At 37.1% G+C, this 19,981-nt stretch overlaps 1 long non-coding RNA gene across 1 annotated transcript; it reads left to right on the plus strand.

Annotated features, from left to right (window-relative positions):
* Positions 1–749: 749 nt before the first annotated feature.
* On the plus strand, positions 750–2,466 carry LOC105961149 (uncharacterized). The gene is made up of 5 exons (XR_016031387.1): positions 750–995; positions 1,193–1,215; positions 1,321–1,384; positions 1,875–1,943; positions 2,233–2,466. It is a non-coding gene; the product is annotated as an uncharacterized LOC105961149 (long non-coding RNA).
* Positions 2,467–19,981: the final 17,515 nt, after the last annotated feature.

Here is a 19,981-nt window from a genome sequence, read left to right on the forward strand (position 1 = left end):
AAAAAAAAAGAGAGAAGCACGAGAGAGAGAGCCGTGAGAATTGAGATGCAGAAAGAGAGAGATGAGGAATTATATAGGAAAAAAGTAACGTGAGATTGGAGAGAGGGGATATATAAGATTTGTTTTCTTATTAATTGAGGGTGTTATGGTCTATATACTGATTATTTTAATTTATTTATATTAATTTATTAGGTCAAAGGACCTATGCCTATATTCATCTAACAACTAGGATCTCTAGCTATATAAGTCCAAAATAAGGGGTGTCTAGCAAATTCCCCCTATTTTATATCCATATAACTGCATATATACGCATCTGATTTTTAAAAGGATAAATTATAATTTCAATTTTCTTATAAGGTAGATGAATTTTATGAAACATTTATTTGCTAAAGGTAGAATATAGTCTAGAATGCTTTCTTGCATGTTAAGCTCATTCTAGGTTATTATAGTTAAATATATTGGGGGTATTCTTCTCTTTTCTAAAATCAAATAACACTACAAGAAAAATGACTTTTAACAACTTGGAATCAACAACATACGGCCAAAGCATGTTGTAATATTATATATTTGACAACATACACTAAATGCATGTTGTTGTAAGTCTCAAACATAGATATTTCACAAGATGCGTGTTTCGCATGTTGTTAACAGAACATACTACAACACATTTAAGCATATTGTAGAGCATATTAAATATAACGACATTCACAATGCGGGATATGAAAATTTTATTTTCCCTTATTTATATTTAATTTCTATTTTTTCCTTCTCCAATTTTTTTATTTTCTCGGTTTCCAGCCACGTCTCCCTCTCTTCCCTATCTCCACAATTATTTTCCTCTCACCTTCGTCTCTCTCCAAAATTTCGCCACCGTCTGCACCACCAGCACCGCGCCACAATAAATCTCTCTATGAGTTTCGGCCTTATCAAGGACCAGCCACCACAGCGCGAGCCGCCACCATCAGTACATTCTCTCCGTCTGTCGCATAATTAGGGTAATTTCTCCTTTTTCCTTCAAATTATAAATTGTTGTTCAAAGTCATATTTATTTCCAAAATTGGACCTAAGAATCCATTGATTTTATTGAAATCAAAGTGGAGATTTGGAAATTATATGATTTTAAAAGTTTAGGTGTTCGGTGTAATATTTTTTGTGAATTTTTTCCCTAAATAAGTTCATTGTTTTTTTATAGGGTTTAATTTGCCAGAGAAGTGGGTATGTACTTATACCATTCATAACTTTTCAATTCTCTTTAAGCAACTTGTCGTTTCTTTTTGTTAAATATGAAAAGAAATGTGTGTTCTCTTATGGGTGTCACAGGTGTGAAGAAGGACTGATTTCCTACCATCTATTCTTGAAATGGGTTATACGACTCTGTTTCACGGTACTCTTTCTATCTTTTGTCTCTTCGTTTCTAGACTTAAAGAGTGGAGAGACGTTTTAGGGTCCAAAACATATCTACATACATTTTATCACCGGAACAAAATTGTGTATCTATGCAGAGAAAATGGCTTCTTAGTGAGGTAATTTATGCAATGCATTTTTCTCCTCGAAGAAATCAAGATGTTGTCACTCTATTATAGATTTTGTCTCATGTTTGTTATTTTAAAGTTTTAGGAGATTGATCGACTTTGGAGTTGGATTTTTTTTAAAAGGATGAGTGATTGAATATTACTTGTGTAACTGAGACTATCAGGAGACATGGGATTTTTTGCATAGTGTTTATTCGATCAGCCACAAACTTATTTATTATTTTATGTTTTAGTAATTGTATTTGTAACTACATCGGCCGTTTAAATGCATCGTATGGTTATTTCATTTTCAAGGGCTTTACTAGCACTCTTCTTTTCCAATTAATGTATGTTCTATTCTAGATTGCGCAGAATGATAGGTGATATGGATTTCGTTAATGCAGACAAATCAACAAATAACCGTGATCGAAGGTATTTGCTTATAAGTTTGATGATATATTTAAAGCCTTTTTTTATTCATCTTATTACTGTGATTTGGTTGTGATTTTAATAAGCGCTCTCTGAAGAGGAGATGCACCTGGTGAGTTTTATTTGGTTTCTATAGCTAGGAAAATTTACATGTAGTGAGTTAGTGAGTTCCACGGGTGATATGTTATTACACCTACTGGAAGTGTGAACGTTTTCGTAATTGATCTCTTTATGTTTTCCTTATTTAATTTTTATTTGGACACCAGTTAACAATACTTGTTGTTATTTTCAGCCTATTCTTGTAAACTGTTGGAACACTTGGCATCCAAGAACCTAGCGGTTAAACTGTGTTGAGGATTTTCGACTATGAGAGACTTGAGACTTAGTTAGACATAAAATAATTATTTTGTTTGCTGACTACATGATATGCGATCGTCGTATTGTTGGATAGTTTTGTATTTAAAGAATTTCCGTTTACTTTAAATTGTATTGAATATAAATTTATTGGAAATTTGATTTCTCTGTACATTTTGATTATTACGATTATATGAGAATATTTTTTTTTTCTAATAATAAATCATTCGACAAGGTGCAAAAGAATCTTGTTGAAACTCTACTGCAAGATGCCATGGTGGCTTGTTATAAGGTTTGTTACAACATACTAATGCATCTTGTATTCTTGTGAATAGCTTATCACAATATAACATGCTTGTTGTTATAATACAAACCGCAACACGCTTGACATGTTGTTAAAGTCACAAGGCTTTAACAACATGTTGGTCTACAACATTCGCCCGCGCGTTGTGTATATAGTTTAACAATGCGTATTGCGTGTTGTCAAAAGGTCTTTTTCTTGTAGTGTAAAAATGTATAATGAGATGTAAAATTTGGCTAATATGACCACATGGATGTTCCTTCTTCTTAATCTAGATGTAATGGGGCTAATAAGCTCCCACGGCGGTCTTTATATATGAAAAAATCTAATACCAATCATAGTTCGTTCGTTAATTTTGACAAAACCTATTATTACATACTCATCATCCAGTGTCACTGTCTTGGAATGTACATATATCATAAATCGTTCATGGTCTTTTAAAGATGAATACTATAATTTAGTTGTGTTTAAAGTATATATTGTTGAATATAATAAATTGAAACTCTAAATTCCTAATCTCGTAAATAAATTAAAAAAAAAAACAAAAAGTGACGAGGACGTGTAAATTAGTTTCATGGCATATAGATGTCTGACGACTTCTCGTCGAATCAATGGTAGCACTTCATTTTTTGTGAGAAACAAATTTTAATCGATACATATGACTAAAATAACACAAGGGTTCGATGAAAAGTAATCTCATGATGTGAAGAATAATTAGTAGATATTTAATATAGAATCGTTTCATTGAATGATCACTTTGTGTGTGTGTTTGTGTGTATGTAAGTGTTAATTGACACTTCAACTGAGGCAAAAGCATGCATGACATCTGAAAAAGGCAAATAAAATACATCAAATTGAAGGACACTTACAATATATTTTATAGTCTCTCAACGACGTTTCTCTCGATTACCGATATAGTAGAAATTTAGAGAGCCCGTTAGATGTGCGTTTTCAAGATTAGCTGACTTTAGCTCCTGGGCAATTATTTCAGACATCTTTTGCATTATTTAATTTGCCTCTAAATTAATGAACAATTAGAGAAAATAATAATGTAGATGTACCAAATATGATACACCAAAATGCTAAATCTCTTAATTGATTTCCAATTAGTTGACTTCTGACTGTAGTTGACATAGGTATACGTGAAGTCAATGATCTTATGCTACCAGTTGCCAGCGGTGACAACATTGGGGTGAGTTGTTAGAGCTTCGATTAGTTGACTTTATATTGTTAATTAGTGGTCGGAGCTTAGGTTTCATGTGATAGAACCAATCACAATACTCAGGGATTAAAAGTTCAGCTAGAAATTATTGGTAGGGTTCAAGAATTAAAACTTATAAAAAATAGTTAAATATTAGTTTATTACATTTTACAATGATTATTTTGTTGAATAAATTTGAAAAGAAACGTGCTATTTCCATCCTCATAATATCTTATTTCACCACCTAATTAAATACATTTCCAAGTTTACCCCTTTCTTCTTCTTTCATTATATCTTTATAAATTTATAAACCATCAACCACTAAACTAATTAAAATATTTATAAAAAAAATTCCACATTTTTCACTGGAAATCTCACCCTCTCCACCTTAACTGAATAATACTTTCGTCAAAGAAAAACATTTCCGAAAGTCAAAAAGAGCAGAAATTCACGTTTTTTGAGAAATAAATTAAGATTGCTTGAATGGAAGGTCCTGAACTTCCTCCAAAATTGGCCAGTTTGGCTTAATATAATTTCCCTTCCTAAAAAAATTACGCAATCTGATGGCATATGATATGGAAGTTTAAATATCTTGTAATAAATATTTCATTGTAAAAAATAAAATAAAAAATAATACAAAATTATAAAAATTAAATAAAATAGAATTACCTTTGAACACATGAGGATTAGGTGAATATAAGAAAGGTGGTGGATATAAATTTGAGTGGTATTTGTGATATTTTATAATCTTTGATGGTAAATTGAGATAATTTGGAGGTGGAAATAGCACCACTCTTTGAAAAATTTATATGAATTCGTTCCAATTAAGTAAAAAAAAAAGTAAAAAAATGCACGGTTAATATATGGGGTCATTACAAATAAGTCCAACAATGGGTACTTATTCATAAAGAGATCCAGACAAAAAACTCTTTTACCAATAAGTCCACACATGGTCCAGATTTTTATAAAAGACTAGAATAGCCCCTCATACTTTAATATGCTCAAATTTCATCCTTAACTTAATTTAACCTCAATTTGACCCCAAATTTCACAAATTATTCAATTTTGACCCAAAAATTTTATTTTCAAAAAAAAAAAAAATCAAAAATCTGGCGTTGACTTTTCATTTTTTTTTCTTCCGGATTTTTTTGCCGGTTTCCGGCGTTAACTTTTTCGATTTTTTTTTTCTTTCTGTAACATTTTTTTTTCGTTTAAACAACAATATTGTTGTGATTGACAGTAATATTAACTATATTACTGTTAAACACAGTAAAATTAACTAAACTACAGTTTAACACATTAATATTGCTATATTAATCTCTAGCACAGTAATATTAACTCAACAAAACTCATTATTATTGTGTAATAGAGTAATATTACTATGTTGACCGCTCAACAAATGTAAACATAATAAAAAGCCAAAAGAATTAATATTACTGTGAGTGATAGTAATATTACTATAACAACAGTAATATTACCGTCAACCACAGTAATATTACAATAATAGACAGTAATATTATAACGTTACTCCGTGAATAACTCAAACAAAAAAAAAATCCAAACAAAATAATAATATTGATGTGGTTGACAACAATATTACTATAACAACAGTAATATTACCATCAACCACAGTAATATTATTGTGTTTAACACTCATTAGTTCAATCCCTCTCCTCTTATCACCTTATTTCATAAAAGTTAACTATCTTCATTTGCATGTTTTACAGATATTGGGCTAAATACCTAACACACAAGTGCATGTATCGCAAACAAGTAGTAAAAGTGGACTCGTGAGAGTCGGATGTTGATCCCACATGTAATACTCAAATTATCTATTCATAAGTACCGAATTCTAATAACTATAATTTTTATCCAGCCAACGCAAGTTTGTCAAATTTAATCAACTAAATAATTAAACTAATTATGAAAGAAAATAAACAATAAAGAATATCAATATAAAAACAGATCTATGATTTTATCTTCCCCTATGCGATAAATCGTCACCCAATCAAACCTTTATCATGCAAGTTACGATTCGCGATTATTAACCCGAGACACTCAATTACTCATAACCCGTTGTCGCGTGTATTATGAGTCTATTATTTATAACCGATTCACTATATGTCTATGCAAACCAATTATAAATAAAGCATTAAATAACAAGTCTCGTAAACGGCTACCTAAGGTGATATCTGTATGTCTACGACACCACATGCAATTGACACACTCATCCGGTGAAAACTACTCGAATGCTCTTCTATCCTTGTTCTAATTATTAAAACGATCTGTCAATCAATTCTAACAATAACACATAGCAACATAAATTAGCTAGGTTCATGCGCTAAATAAGATCAAATAGAAGAAATAATCATGGAATTAAACTTGCATAATATTAGAAAAATAGGTTCAAATCACGACATAGGGTTCGAATAAAATCCTAGATTAAAAACTTAGCTACTCGTAATTCTTATGATAAACAAAATAGAATAAATAAAATAAATAATAAAAACTATGCTTGAGTCTTCGTTGATCTTCGTTATTCGCCTTTTGTGGTGTAAAATTTCGTGCTTATGGTGTAGAGACTTGTTGCTTTTATATGCTTTTCTTGATTAGGAAGTAGTGGAAATCTAATAGGAATCAATTTCCGCCACTTTCCCCCATCAGTATTTGTTCTTCTATTTTCGCCATGTTGGAGTCCGAATTTTGGAATATTTCGCAAATAAGAATTGTAGCCCTTGAAATTAGCTTTCCAATGCCCCCAAAATCAGCTGATTTGGAGTTCGTATGAGAGAGATATGCTCACAATGGTGGACACTGCCAAAGCTGTGGCGAAATTCCTTCTTCCAATTTGATCATTTCCTTATTTGCAACTTTTTCCTTTCTTTTTGATCTTTTTTTCCTTCATGGACACATAATTCTCGTTTTCACCTATAAAACACAAAATCAATCAATTAAAGCACGAATATAATTAAATCTAAACAAAAGATCCACAATCAATTAAAGCACGAATATAATTAAATCTAAACAAAAGATCCACGTAAAGTACATGTATTTAGCGTAAAATCTACACTCAACAACAGATTTCAGAAATGAATGACAAAATGGTAAATGGGAAGCCCGTTTACGTTGCCATCGCAGAAAAGAAAGAAGATCGAAAAGCACGAATGCAGGTATTTTTTTTAGTTATATATTTTTGCAAGAAGCATTTTCACTAAACAATACCCCTTATTTATTTAATTTACAGTTTTTATCTAATATTTTTGTGGACTACTAACGACGTTGTTTTTTGCCATATTTATCAGTTCCTTTTTAACAATCGACGGCCACGTACAAATTCACCGACAGTCAGCGCTGCGATTAGTCCGTTTGTAGGCCAAAACATCTTCTATGGACATGCTCCACCTGCTATTAATCCTTACGCTTTGGTAACATCTTTTATTTTCTAATTAAAAAAATAAAATAAAAATATTTTCTAGTGCAATATTCAAATATAATGTTTAACATTTATCCATTTTTATTATTTCAGCCTATATTTGGTTAACAACAGCAACTTATACCTGGTGTAAGGCCTTTCGGGACTCTATCTTCGAATGTATTATCGAATATCACTTGTCCGGTTGGTAGCTATTCGGGTCTTAATTATGTACAGCCGGGCCAATCACGAGTCCCTATGCATGGTTGGTTCTGAGTGTAGGCGAGGCGAGAGAGTCGGTAGCCACAGACCCTGAGTGTTAGGAAAAAAATAGGGGCACCCAAATAATCTTTTGTACTATTTATATATACAGTTATGGTATTAAATGGTATTTAAAAGATATAAATAGTTCAACAATTTGAACCATAACTATATTATCTACATAGTTTAAGTATTTTGTGTGAATTTTTTACACTTATTCTTGCATTTGATGGGAAAATGAAATGTCCTATATCACTTATAACTAGTTAGATATATTTTGACTTCTTCTATCAATTTTTAATCTATTTAAATATTTTCAACTTTTTTTCTAGCAATCTTATACGTTTTTATTAATAATTTACATTGTTCATCTCTAATTTACAAGAGTTTCGAGCAAGTTGAAATATATTATATTCTATTTATTATATTAAAAAAATGTTATATATATTTATTTGTTCAATAATATTTTTATGATTACTTTCAAAAATTCTGTTCCGAACCTCGAGTTTTTATACAAGACAAATAGGTCCCCATTTTTAAAAATTCTTAAAACTTTCCTAGGCCCCTTTTGTCGGGACGGCCCCGGGTTTGATTGCAATATAAACACAATAATGACTAGTATATTTTACATAACTTTCTCCAGCTCCCCGCTCAAATTTTCTATCCCTTTTCTTTTTTTACTTCCGCCTGTAAAACGGTGTCGATTTATTGTATTTATCCTGTTTTTCTGTACAAATATTTTCCCTTTCTCCTTTTCTTTTCACCCTGCACGATTGCAGATGACCGTCCTGTGGGGCCACAACTTTTTTCCTTTTCTTTTACCATCTAATTTCCACATGCTGCCTCGGGCCCACTTGTACGCCAGCCCCGCTATTTTTGTCTCTCTCCTCCCACCTCTCACTCCGACGACGAAGTCGCCGCCGCCTCTTTCTTAAAGCTTATACACCACTGGTGATGCTAGAGATTGATCACCTGATGTAATTGAAGTAGGATGAGTTGGAAGAGTAAAATGAATCACTGGCTCACGAGCTTGATGATCCCGAAATACCTGCGATCAGGGAACACGTAAACTAAGTCGGGGTTGATCTGGCGGAAACCCCTCCGACACTCAAGTCAGACGTGTGTGTGTGGATTGCAAATGTTGTAGATGTTAGAGTAGGTGACCGAAGAGCCAACTAATTTTGTGATTTCCCACGCTACTCGTAAATAGTCTATTTCATATTAATGATAAATACCTTTTGGCATTCTATATCTGTTGTTTGACAGATATATATAGTGCTTACATTTACTTAATTATTATAAATAAATTTAGTAGAATCATGAGATTATTTAAGTATAGTAAATGTTAAACGTAGTTCTTAGACAACGGGCTACACCACTAATGAGGATATCGGTATTTCCCATGAGACTAGCACTTAGTGTATGTGTACTGCGTCGCATCAGTCAATGGTTGTGACATCGGCATACATAAGTGGGTGCTCATAAGTTTATGAGTTCACTGAACCCCCTCAATCTAGAGATCTCTAAGTGGTTCCCAATAATCGAGTAGAGGTTTCTATGATATAGTTGTACACCATTAATCCTTCAGACATGCATCACCGTGACTTCACTAGAGGACCAACTGTATCGTGACCTGTCCTTGAAACCCACCGATGACCGCTCCATGGGCAGTGTCCGTGCAGTCCAACATCTAGTGCGAGTTATGTGCATTGTAGTAAAAGGATTGAGGCACTTGATCAGTCATGGATATCCGGTGTGTTCTTACGATTCATAATCCATGAAGTTTGTGGCCTCAACTGAAAGTGTCATGATTAGAGAAATAGGTATCTCTAAGTCAAATACGAAGGATTATATATTCAAGAACGTCAACACAATTATTGAACTCATAAAGAGGTCTCGGTGAATCAATGCCTCTAGTTTAATCGAGATATATGAATCGAAGGGATCGTACTGGTACGTGAACTATATCATACGGTTCTTACAGACATTTCATTTGTATCTAGGGAATCATGATGCGTAGTTGCTAGGCACCAATCTTGATTCGTTGGGCAATTAAGTTGAAACTAGCTTCATCTTAATTATAACTCTAGGGACGAGTTTGAATCACAATATGTTGTAGGCCTATGACTAGCTTACATCCTCGTCGTATCAAAGGAAACTAACAAGTTGATCCACCAGCGCTTGGTCCAAATCGGATCCGATGCGTATGAGTTTAGATTTGTCCCCGGGGATCAACTCCACGATTTTAAGTTCTTTGACCATCTACTAGCTTGGTGCTGTCATCTGGCATGCTGATCAGGATCTCTTTGTCCATCTCGGTGATAGCATTAACCCACTTTCGTTTTATGTGGTTTGGAGTGTCATTTCCCCCGCCTGATGGTTTAGGATTTTTGGTTGGCTCGCGCAGAGCCTTTGCGTAGCACTCGCAAGCGAGACGTTGGTATTAGAGTACCTCCCCTATCCCGTGAGAAGTTGGGAATTTTTATTTTCAAGTGGAAGGTGGAAGGGATCGCCTTGAACACATTAACCGTTGGTCTCCCTAGAATGACGTTGTAGGGAGACGGCATATTGACGATGAGGAATTTCACCATCTTCGTCACTCGACATGGGTTATTGCCCAATGAGATGGGTAATGTCACCTCTCACATGGATGACATGACCTCTCCAGCGAATCCGGTAAGTAGTGTGTTGACAGAAGTGAATTGAGCGTTGTCTATGCCAAGTTGCTCAAAAGTGTGGAGAAACATAATATCGGCTGAATTTCACTGTCGACAAGTATCTTCTTAATCAAGAAGTTGGCCACATACGCAGTGACTACCAAGGCGTAGTTGTGAGCTTCACTTGGACCTGTTAGAGTAGGTGACCAACAAGCCAACTTGTGGCTGTGGTCTTTCATATTTATTATGGTAATAAACAAACCTTTTTCTTATTAATGATAAAACACCTTGGCATTCTATATCTTTGTCCCTTTTTCACAAGCATAGATATAGTCCTTACAGTTATTACAAGTACTAGTAATTGATCGTTAGGATCATGAGATATTTACTTAAGTATTATAACTGTCAAACGTGTTCCTAGTCGAAGGGTTAATCGGCCTTTCCCATTAAGAGACTAGCACTTAGTGTATGTGTACTGCATCTCATCAGTAAACGGTATTGTGATATCGCCATGCGTAAGTGGGTGCTCGTAAGTTGACGAGTTCACTGAACTCCCTCACCCTAGAAATCTCTAAGTGGTTCCCAATAATCAAGTAGAGATATCTATGGTATAGTTGTATACCATTAGTTCTTATGACCTAGACATCACCGTGACATCACTAGAGGACGAGCTGTATCGTGACCTGTCCCTGAGTTCCACCGAGGACCACCCCAAGGGCCAGTGTTCGTGTAGTCCGAAATCTAGTGGGAGGTCTGTGCATTGTAGTCGGGGATTCAATCGCTAGAATAGTCTTGGATGTCCTGTGTGTTCTTACAGTTTGTAATCTCTCTAAGTCTTTGGCTAGAGCTGACTAAGTGATGATTAGAGAATTTGATTCTCTAAGTCATGCACGTAACGATTACAACACTTAGAACGATCGCACGGTCATTGGACAAATAAAGAGGTCTCGATGAACCAATGCCTCTAGTTCAATCGGGACATATGAATCGAAGGGATCGTACTGTACGCTAACTATATCAGAAGGTTCTTGCAGGCACTTCATTTGTATCTAGGGAATCATGACGCGTAGTTGCTAGACGCCAATCTTGATTCGTTGGGTGATAAGGTGAAACGAGCTTCATCTTAATCGTAACTCTAAGGGACGAGTTTTGACCACAAAGGGTTTTGGGTCCACGGCTAGCTTACACCTGAACCATCGAGGGTCATACTGCTCGTGCACATGAGATCTTTGAATAAACGGTCAAAGGTAAAAATGGTTTATCTTTGCATGATTGGAAGTCAATATGATTGGGTCCAACATTCGTAATTTGGAATTATGAATGAGAATAAGAAAAGGAAAAGAATAGGTGAACATCTTAGTGGACTTTCTAAATCGGGAAGTTTCCAAATTTAGAAAGTGCACTGAATTAGGGTTTCCACTTTTAGAAAGTTGGAAATTGAGAATCGGCACTCGTAATAACGAGGACATTATAATGAATCCGAAAATGTAATTGTTACAATTTTTCGATCATCGAATTGAGAGAGACGAGCAAGTAAAAGAACTAACGAACTTAAGCTGTTGGGCCCGGCCCAACTTAAGCCCGTTAGGGTATTATGCAAGACACTATAAATACGTGATTTATAGGTCTTAAACACACACAACACACGGAACCTAACCCTAGTCGCTCCCTCTCTCGGCCGCCCCCCCCCCCCGGCCAACACCGTCGTTCGTTCGCCGGAATCGACCTCCCCTTGGCCGATTAATCGTAGTAGATATTTTTCCTTTTATTCTTCCCGTTTTATTCTAACTACTTCGTGTATAGTGCCACGTTTTAGTAGATATAAGTATACGAGGTGAAATCCGAGAGGAGGAAGACCGAAGACCGAAGATCGAAGAATCGTGGAGTAGCCCTACGAGCCGATGTCGCACGCAACCCCACCGCCTGAAGACAGCGCGTGAGCCACACGCGCCGTCATAGCTCGCCTAGCCGATGCTGGCGTTTCGCCGTTGCTGCCCCGGATTGCACGGATTGGTTTCCGTGGCAATCTAGCTTCGCTTAGTGCACCTACCTCACGCTTCAAGAGGTAAAGTTTCGAATCCATTGTCGTTCGATTCGGTTTCTTTTAAATTAATATATGCATGTTCGTTTTAATAAGAAACTTGTATGATTTTATGTGCTACATGAAATTGTTTTTATTATTGCGAGCATGATTATTTGATTTAAACGCGAGCATGCTAATTGATTTAATTTCGATTAAGTAATTCAACATGTATGTTGTTTTTAATTTCATTGGAAGCGCAAAGGTACGCAATTAATTATTTTCAATTATCGGGCATGTGTTTATGTGTTTTAAATATGTTTAAATCGCGTAAAATTTTTGTTTTCCGCTGCGTACACGTGTCTCATTCCCAACAGTGGTATCAGAGCTAGTTGCGCGATTAATTACGTTTTTAATATGCTATGATTTTATGCATGTTCAATTTATTAAAGTAGCGATTGTTGTATTATGTAATTGGGAGTTTTTCGAGAGTTTAAAATATTTTTGAAATATTGTTTAGAATTTTTCCAGCTTTAAAATTGTTTAAAATTGGAAAATAGGATCTGAAATTATTTTTAAAACATCGGTTTTTAATTGTTCGGATCGGACCGGTCGAACCGGCCGGTTCGATGGTTGTGTGCGATCCAATTAACCGAATCCACGTGGATTTGGGTCGGTCAGACCGGTTCTCGGTCCGACTGACCCGGCTCACTGATTTGGGTCAACTGGACCGGACAGAACCGGACCGTTTCGGTCCGAACCGGTCAGACCGGTCGGGCTGAACCGGTTCACTAGAAAAAAAAAAAAAAAATTATTTCAGATTTCTAAAATTAAACTTAAAAGAAATTGATTTTAATTTTCGGAAAATTATTTTCAATTAATCCCAATTAGATAATTGAGTCAACAATCATCTATCTTAGTAAATAGGTGTTAGATTAGTTAATTAATTTAAATTGTTAAATTGATTTCAATTAATGGAACACACATATAATATTGATTATAGTTCAACTTAATTAATAGTACATCAACATTATTTGATTGATTTATGCTAATTGAAGTTCTACAATTATTTTGAAAAACCCGATAATTAATTAGTGTAATTAATTATGTAGTTAGGTCGAATGTTCCTCTTAGGACAATATGTGTTTCCATATACCTTTAGAGAACATAGATGTAGGAATAACATAGACCAATCCGAACTTTCTGATGAGAAAAAACTTTTAATAAAAATCCCTCATTCTTAATCAAATTAAGAATTATTTCAAGCTATAAAGAAAAACCAATCTGTTGAATTTTTCTTTCCTTCTGCCAACTGTTGAATTATGTGTAGCCCTTTACTGTAGTGCAGTAAGACGTGTTAGCGGGGAATGCTATGGTAAAGTTAGTTGTAATTCAATTGACATAACGATGAAGGTAGCCATAGAAAAGGGTTATGCTAGATTAACGTGGTCGGCTAGATTAACTAGGGACTATATTAGTTTGACATAATCAAGTTCTATGAGCATCTTTGATTGGTAGGTTAGACTTGACACACGAAGATTTTGAAGTCGCGAGATTAACTTAGATCATTATCAAGTGTGAGGAAAATTAATTTAGGGTCATATTGTGGATATGATTGATTGTGATCTACCTTTGGGCAAATATATCGGGCTAGATTAACTACGGGTTATATTTGTCTATTGGACCTCAAGCCCATTAAGAAAAATCAGTTTTCTCATTTATCTACTATACGGAAGTGGAACTCGATAAAATTAGTAGGAGAACAATTAAATAACATAAAGCCAAACATTTAATTGTAACAATCATTTAACGCGAATCTCTAATAATCCTCTTCTCTATACCTCTCAGATAATCATGTCTAAGAATCCCATAATGTCAATCTTCGACAATAAACTCAATGGCCTTAATTACCTAGATTGGTTGCGTAGTCTTAAGCTTGTGCTAACCGTTGAGGGGCGTCTCTATGTTCTAAACGAGAGACTTCCTGCCACTATACCTGCCACAACGACTGATGCTGAAAAGGAAACTTATGAATCTTGGAAGAAATATGACACTCATGCTAGGTGTTATATGATAGCCGCCATGGAGCCCGCGCTTGCGAGGAAATATGAGTCTCACTTGTATGCTTTTGATATAAAGGCTCATCTCGATAGCATGTATAGTGAGAATATTAGGGCATCGAGGTACGCTGCTACAAAGGAGTTGATCACGACGAGACTGCGCGAAGGGACTTTGGTCCACGAGCACTGTCTCAAAATGATCACTCTCCTTGAAGAGCTAGTGAATCTCGATGTCACCCTCCCTGCCGAGCTCTCGTTGGATTTGATCATGTTGTCTCTTCCAAGTTCCTATGAATCGTTCATAGTGAACTTCAACATGAACAAACTAGATCCTCCAATGGATGAGTTAATGAACATGTTGGTCAGTTTGGAGTCCACCAATAAGAAAGAAAAGTTTGTTCTCGTTGCTGCTACTTCTGGAAAGAAGATTTCTTCCCAAAAAAAGAGAAAGGAAAGAGTTCCATTCCCAAACAGCAAGTTCGAAGTGGGTGAAGGTAGTGGGGGCCCTAAGGCGAAAATCAGCAAAACGTAAGGAGATAGATCAAAACCCCGCACAAATTTGGCACGCTAGATTAGGTCATGTCTCTTTAAAAAGGATGAACGATTTTGTTAGTGAATGTTTGTTCTCTTTAGAGGACGTGAAATCACTACAAACTTGTGAATCTTACCTTAAAGGGAAAATGACCAAGTCACCCTACAAAGGGAAAATGGAACGAGCCGAGGGTCTTTTGGATTTGATCCAAACAGACGTATGTGGTCCACTAAGTGTTACTGCGAAGGGTGGATACAACTACTTCGCTACCTTTACCGACGATTATTCAAGGTATGGGTATGTGTACTTGATGAAGTACAAGTCTGAAACATTTGAAAAGTTCAAAGATTTTAGACACGAAGCAGAGAAGCAACTCGAGCGAAGTATTAAGAAGTTGCGATCCCATCGCGGTGGAGAATACTTGAGCATCGAGTTCATTGACTATCTAAAAGAGAATGAAATACAATCTCAATGGACTGCACCTGGAACTCCTCAACTTAATGGAGTTTTCGAACGTCGAAATAGAACTTTATTAGATATGGTTCGATCAATGATGGGGTTCACGAACTTACCGGCATTCTTTATTAGCTCGTTTTATCTTTGGAATTAATTGCAATGCTTTGACCAATCCGGCAACTTTGTGGGTGTGTTGTCTGAAAACTATCACGAGACACAACTCGTCCTTTGGGGGTACCCAGGGGTTCAAAGGCTTGTTGCATATGCTAAATGCAATCGTGATTCCCTATGTTAGTGGCCTATATGTAGTTAGTTGTTTTTGTTCTTTTTTGTTGTAGTTTTGTTTTCATTTACTCGGGACGAGTAAATATCTAAGTTTGAGGGTGTGATAAGTGTTCATTTTGCATGATTTTCACTTATCAATTCTTCGAGTTTTGGTCTTCGTTCGTCCGAGTTTTCGGCTTTATTTGTATATATTATGTTTTTTTTTTTATTTATATTTTAGGTAAAGAGAAGCTATTTTTGCCGATTCGAAACGATTTCGGAAGCGAAGCCGAACATCAAACCAAACACGTGCAAAAGTGCATTACCGCGGGTTGTGGCACTGTTTCGTATTTCAAGCATAACTTTTGCATACGACCTCCCATTCAGATTATTCAAGTGGCCTGAGAAAGCTAACGTCAAGATCTACAAGTTTTGTGAAATGCAAAATTGTCAAATTCGGGCTAGAAAAGGGTCAAAACAGTGTTTGAAGTTGGCGTAGAAGCCTAGATCACGATCCAGCCTTTCTGTATCGCGATCTGGGGGGTCTTACAGAAGGTTTTCTTGATCAGGACCCATATCCCGATCCAACCTTCCTGGATCGCGATCTGGGGGGTCTCACATTACATTTTTTATCAAGAACCAGATCGCGATCCACCATTCCCGTATCGCGATCTGGGCACAGAATTCGAGACGAGATATTTTTCTTTGCTTTCTTACTATAAATAGAAGGTCTCTTCTTCATTTTTATATATCTCGACAAACTCTCGATTATCTCTCGACTTCTTCTTCGCCAGTTCTTCGTGGAAGCTTCGACGAGGGTTTTGACTCGGGTTGTTCATAAGCTTTTCTTTACGTTCAGTTTATGATTTCTCGTGTTCTTCATTTTGATGCTATGTTTGTAATGAACTAAGCATTTTCTTTTAGGGAAATAAAACCTTTTATATATTGATTTTGATTTCCAGATATGTGATCTATTTGTCGTTCTTTGATTCTGTTTATGTTTTCCTGTATTAAATGCGTTCGATTGTTTGGCCAACAGTTGAATTGATTCTAAATGGGAATGAACTCGAGAGAGGATTTCTCGTTTGATTTTAGGAAAACATAGCTCGGGTTGTGGAAACGGAGACGTGATGCACCTCGGGTAGCCCTTAAGGACTTGACCTAAATGCTCTCTTTATATCAGGTTCTGAACGGAGACGTCGGACCTGTGGGTAGACTCTAACTACATTGGAGAAGGGAGTTAGGGTACTTTAGCGTCAGGGTTAGCGAACATAGAATTGACATTAGATTCGGATTTGTAGATCTTTATCGATAGTACACCGGTGGATTTTACCCTAGAAGCCATCACACGTCGGAATTCTTCCTTTGTCCTGGCGGACCGTTGTTTTTATTTTTGTTTCCTTTTAGCTTCATTCCATCCCCCATTCTTTCATCCGTCTAGATAAAGTTTAGGATAATATAATTACGGTACTTGATAAATTTAGGAACTTAATTCCCTGTGGATCGATATTTGGAATTCACTATTCTACAAAACGCGATACTGTACACTTGCGGTTATTTATATGTAGGTTTTACGCGTATCAAGAAGCAGCTCGGGTGAAGTATTAAGAAGTTGCGATCCCATCGTGGTGGAGAATACTTGAGCATCGAGTTCGTTGACTATCTAAAAGAGAATGGAATACAATCTCAATGGACTCCACCTGGAACTCCTCAACTTAATGGAGTTTCCGAACGTCGAAATAGAACTTTATTAGATATGGTTCGATCAATGATGTGGTTCACGAACTTACCGGCATACTTGTGGGGTCATGCACTTTGCACTTCCGGGTATTTGCTTAATAGAGTTAACACCAAAGCAGTTAAATCCACACCTTATGAACTTTGGCATTCCCGGAAACCCAACTACAAACATATTAGGATATGGGGTTGTCACGCTTATGTGAAGAGATTAGTGGGAGATAAGTTGGATAGTAAATCCGACTTGTGCTACTTTGTGGGGTATCCTGAAGACTCAATGGGATACGAATTCTATTATGTCAAGGAAACAAAGACGTTTGTTTCGAGAAATGCCACCTTTTTGGAAAGGGAGTTTCTATCCGATAGAAAAGGCAGCATGATAGAACTTGAAGTAGTTCAAGAACCGCAAAGTGAAGTTTAAGCGCAAGAACAAGTAATCGAACCAATACAACAATCCACTAATATACCTATTGTATCTACGGTACGTAGATCCGAAAGAGTTCGGAAAATGCCGGATAGGTTATTCCTCCTCGAAATGATGAAGATCATGTTAGTCATGGACAAGAACCAAGAACATACAATGAGGCCGTATCGGATGCGGACATGGGACATTGGCTAACTGCCATGAAATCCGAAATGGACTCCATGTACTCCAACAAGGTGTGGACCATGGTAGATCCACCTAAGGGAATTATTCTCATAGGCTGCAAGTGGATCTATAAGAAGAAAATTGGAGTGGATGGAAAGGTATCGACCTATAAAGCTAGATTGGTAGCAAAAGGATATACTCAAAGGCAAGGTGTTGACTATGAGGAAACCTTTTTGCCAGTCGCGATGCTGAAGTCCATTAGGATTTTGCTGGCCATAGCTGCCTGGTACGACTACGAGATATGGCAAATGGAAGATTGCCTGTATGAGGAAGAAGATTGGCCATCTCGTCGTTGGATGTTAGGGCGATCATCTTCTCTTTTTCTCTTCGGAGGAGCGAGGCCCGAAGAGGAATTTCTGAAAGAATGTCTTCTCCCATGTTGGGGACTTCGTGAACTGGCTCCACAAATCGTTTAATGTAGTGGCGGAGGGACTCGTCCTCTTTCTGAGAGATACCGAAGTGGTACGCGGGAGTCTTAGCGTACTTCTTATTGATAACGAACTGGTTGGTGAAGCGATCCGACAGTTGGGAAAAGGCTTCAATGGACCCAATGGGCAACGAGTTGGACCAGTTCAAGTCTCGTTTGAAGAGTGTTATGCGGAACATTTTCCACAACGCCGTATTAGTAACGCCATATAGCTCCGCTATGGCGTAGAATTTCTCTACGTGCTCATGTGGGTCATCAGTTCCATCGAACTGTGGTAGACCTGATGCTTTTACTCCAGGTGGCAGTGTCTCAGTGAGTATGGCAACAGTGAAGGGGCTACGCCTTATTGGAGATGTCACTATTTCACCACTAGGGTTGTCTATGTGGGGAACGGGATTCGAACGAGATACCCGACTATTGACTACATCGTCTCTACCATTGTGTGGAGGAGCTCGCATGGAAGAGCCATTACCTCTCCGAGGTGAACACGGGCGCTACTGCCTGGGTCATGCCTCTTGGTGATGAGTAGATTGTTGCATTCGGAACCTAGGGTCCGAAGTGGATGTTGACGACAAATTTACTCGGTGTTCGCTATTCTGTGGCGGTGGTTATGCCACGGGTGGAGCCGCCAGAGGAGCGTTAGCTCCCGTTGTGGCGATGTATTGTGCCACAACTTCAGCGACAACGCGAGTAGAAGCTTCTGCGATCATATGTTGAAGGGCCTCCTCGGTTATCTGAACCGTGCGAGGATCGGGAGAAGTGGATCTTATTGAGGATCTAGTGAAATATGACGAGGAGGGTCTCGTGGTTGGTTCTGAACACGAGAAGCTGGAAGTGGCAAGCAAGAGCCTCCACTAGGTGGGAGGTTGGTAACAGTGTCACGCTCCCCTTGAGTTGATGTCTCAGGGTCATCCTGCTACGTGATCTCGTCTACCTTCCCACAGACGGCGCCATAATGATGATGCTAGAGATAGATCACCTGATGTAGTTGAAGTAGGATGAGCTGGAAGATCAAAGTGAATCACTGGCTCACAAGCTTGATGATCCAAAGATACCTGCGATTAGAGAACACGTAAACTTTGTCTGGATTGATCCGACGGAAACCCCTCTGACGCTCAAGTTAGACATGTTGATTGCTAAGGTTGTAGAGAGTTTTTTTTTTTTTTTTAGTAATTCAAGTCATTACGAGGGGAAGTAGGGGAGGGGTTGTAGAGGGAATTCAGAGAGTTGAATTGCTGAAAAATGAATTATAACCTTTACTTATACTGAGCTTGTCGGGCTGATATTAATTGATTGTAATTGTCGGACCCAAATTTTATTTGAAAGTGATAAGACCTCCGTTGTAGTGGTTTTCGAAATTGGGCTCGTGACCCAATAAGTTAAGAAATTGTAAGCTCATTGGACCGGCCCAATTAGGCAGATCAACCACCGCCCCATCGACTCTCGACCAAGGAGGCGATCGCGAAGAGCTTGCTGCAACGGGCGTAATCAGTGAGGAGGAATTACGCGTCCGCTGTACTCTCTTCATCCAATCAAAAGCCGCAGATAATTTTCGGTCTCTCTCTCTCTCTCTCTCTCTCTCTCTCTCTTGTTGCTGCAGCTTCTTTTCTTCTACTGAAATAGGCGTTTGAAACAATGAATTCACCTCTAAGGACTTTAATAAATTCAATTCTTAAGAGTTCAAAAGTCTCCACTGTTGCTCTTATGACA

The sequence above is a fragment of the Erythranthe guttata genome, chromosome 5, assembly GCF_056151865.1.
Source record: "Erythranthe guttata isolate IM_541 chromosome 5, IM_541, whole genome shotgun sequence".
NCBI classification, from domain to species: domain Eukaryota; kingdom Viridiplantae; phylum Streptophyta; class Magnoliopsida; order Lamiales; family Phrymaceae; genus Erythranthe; species Erythranthe guttata.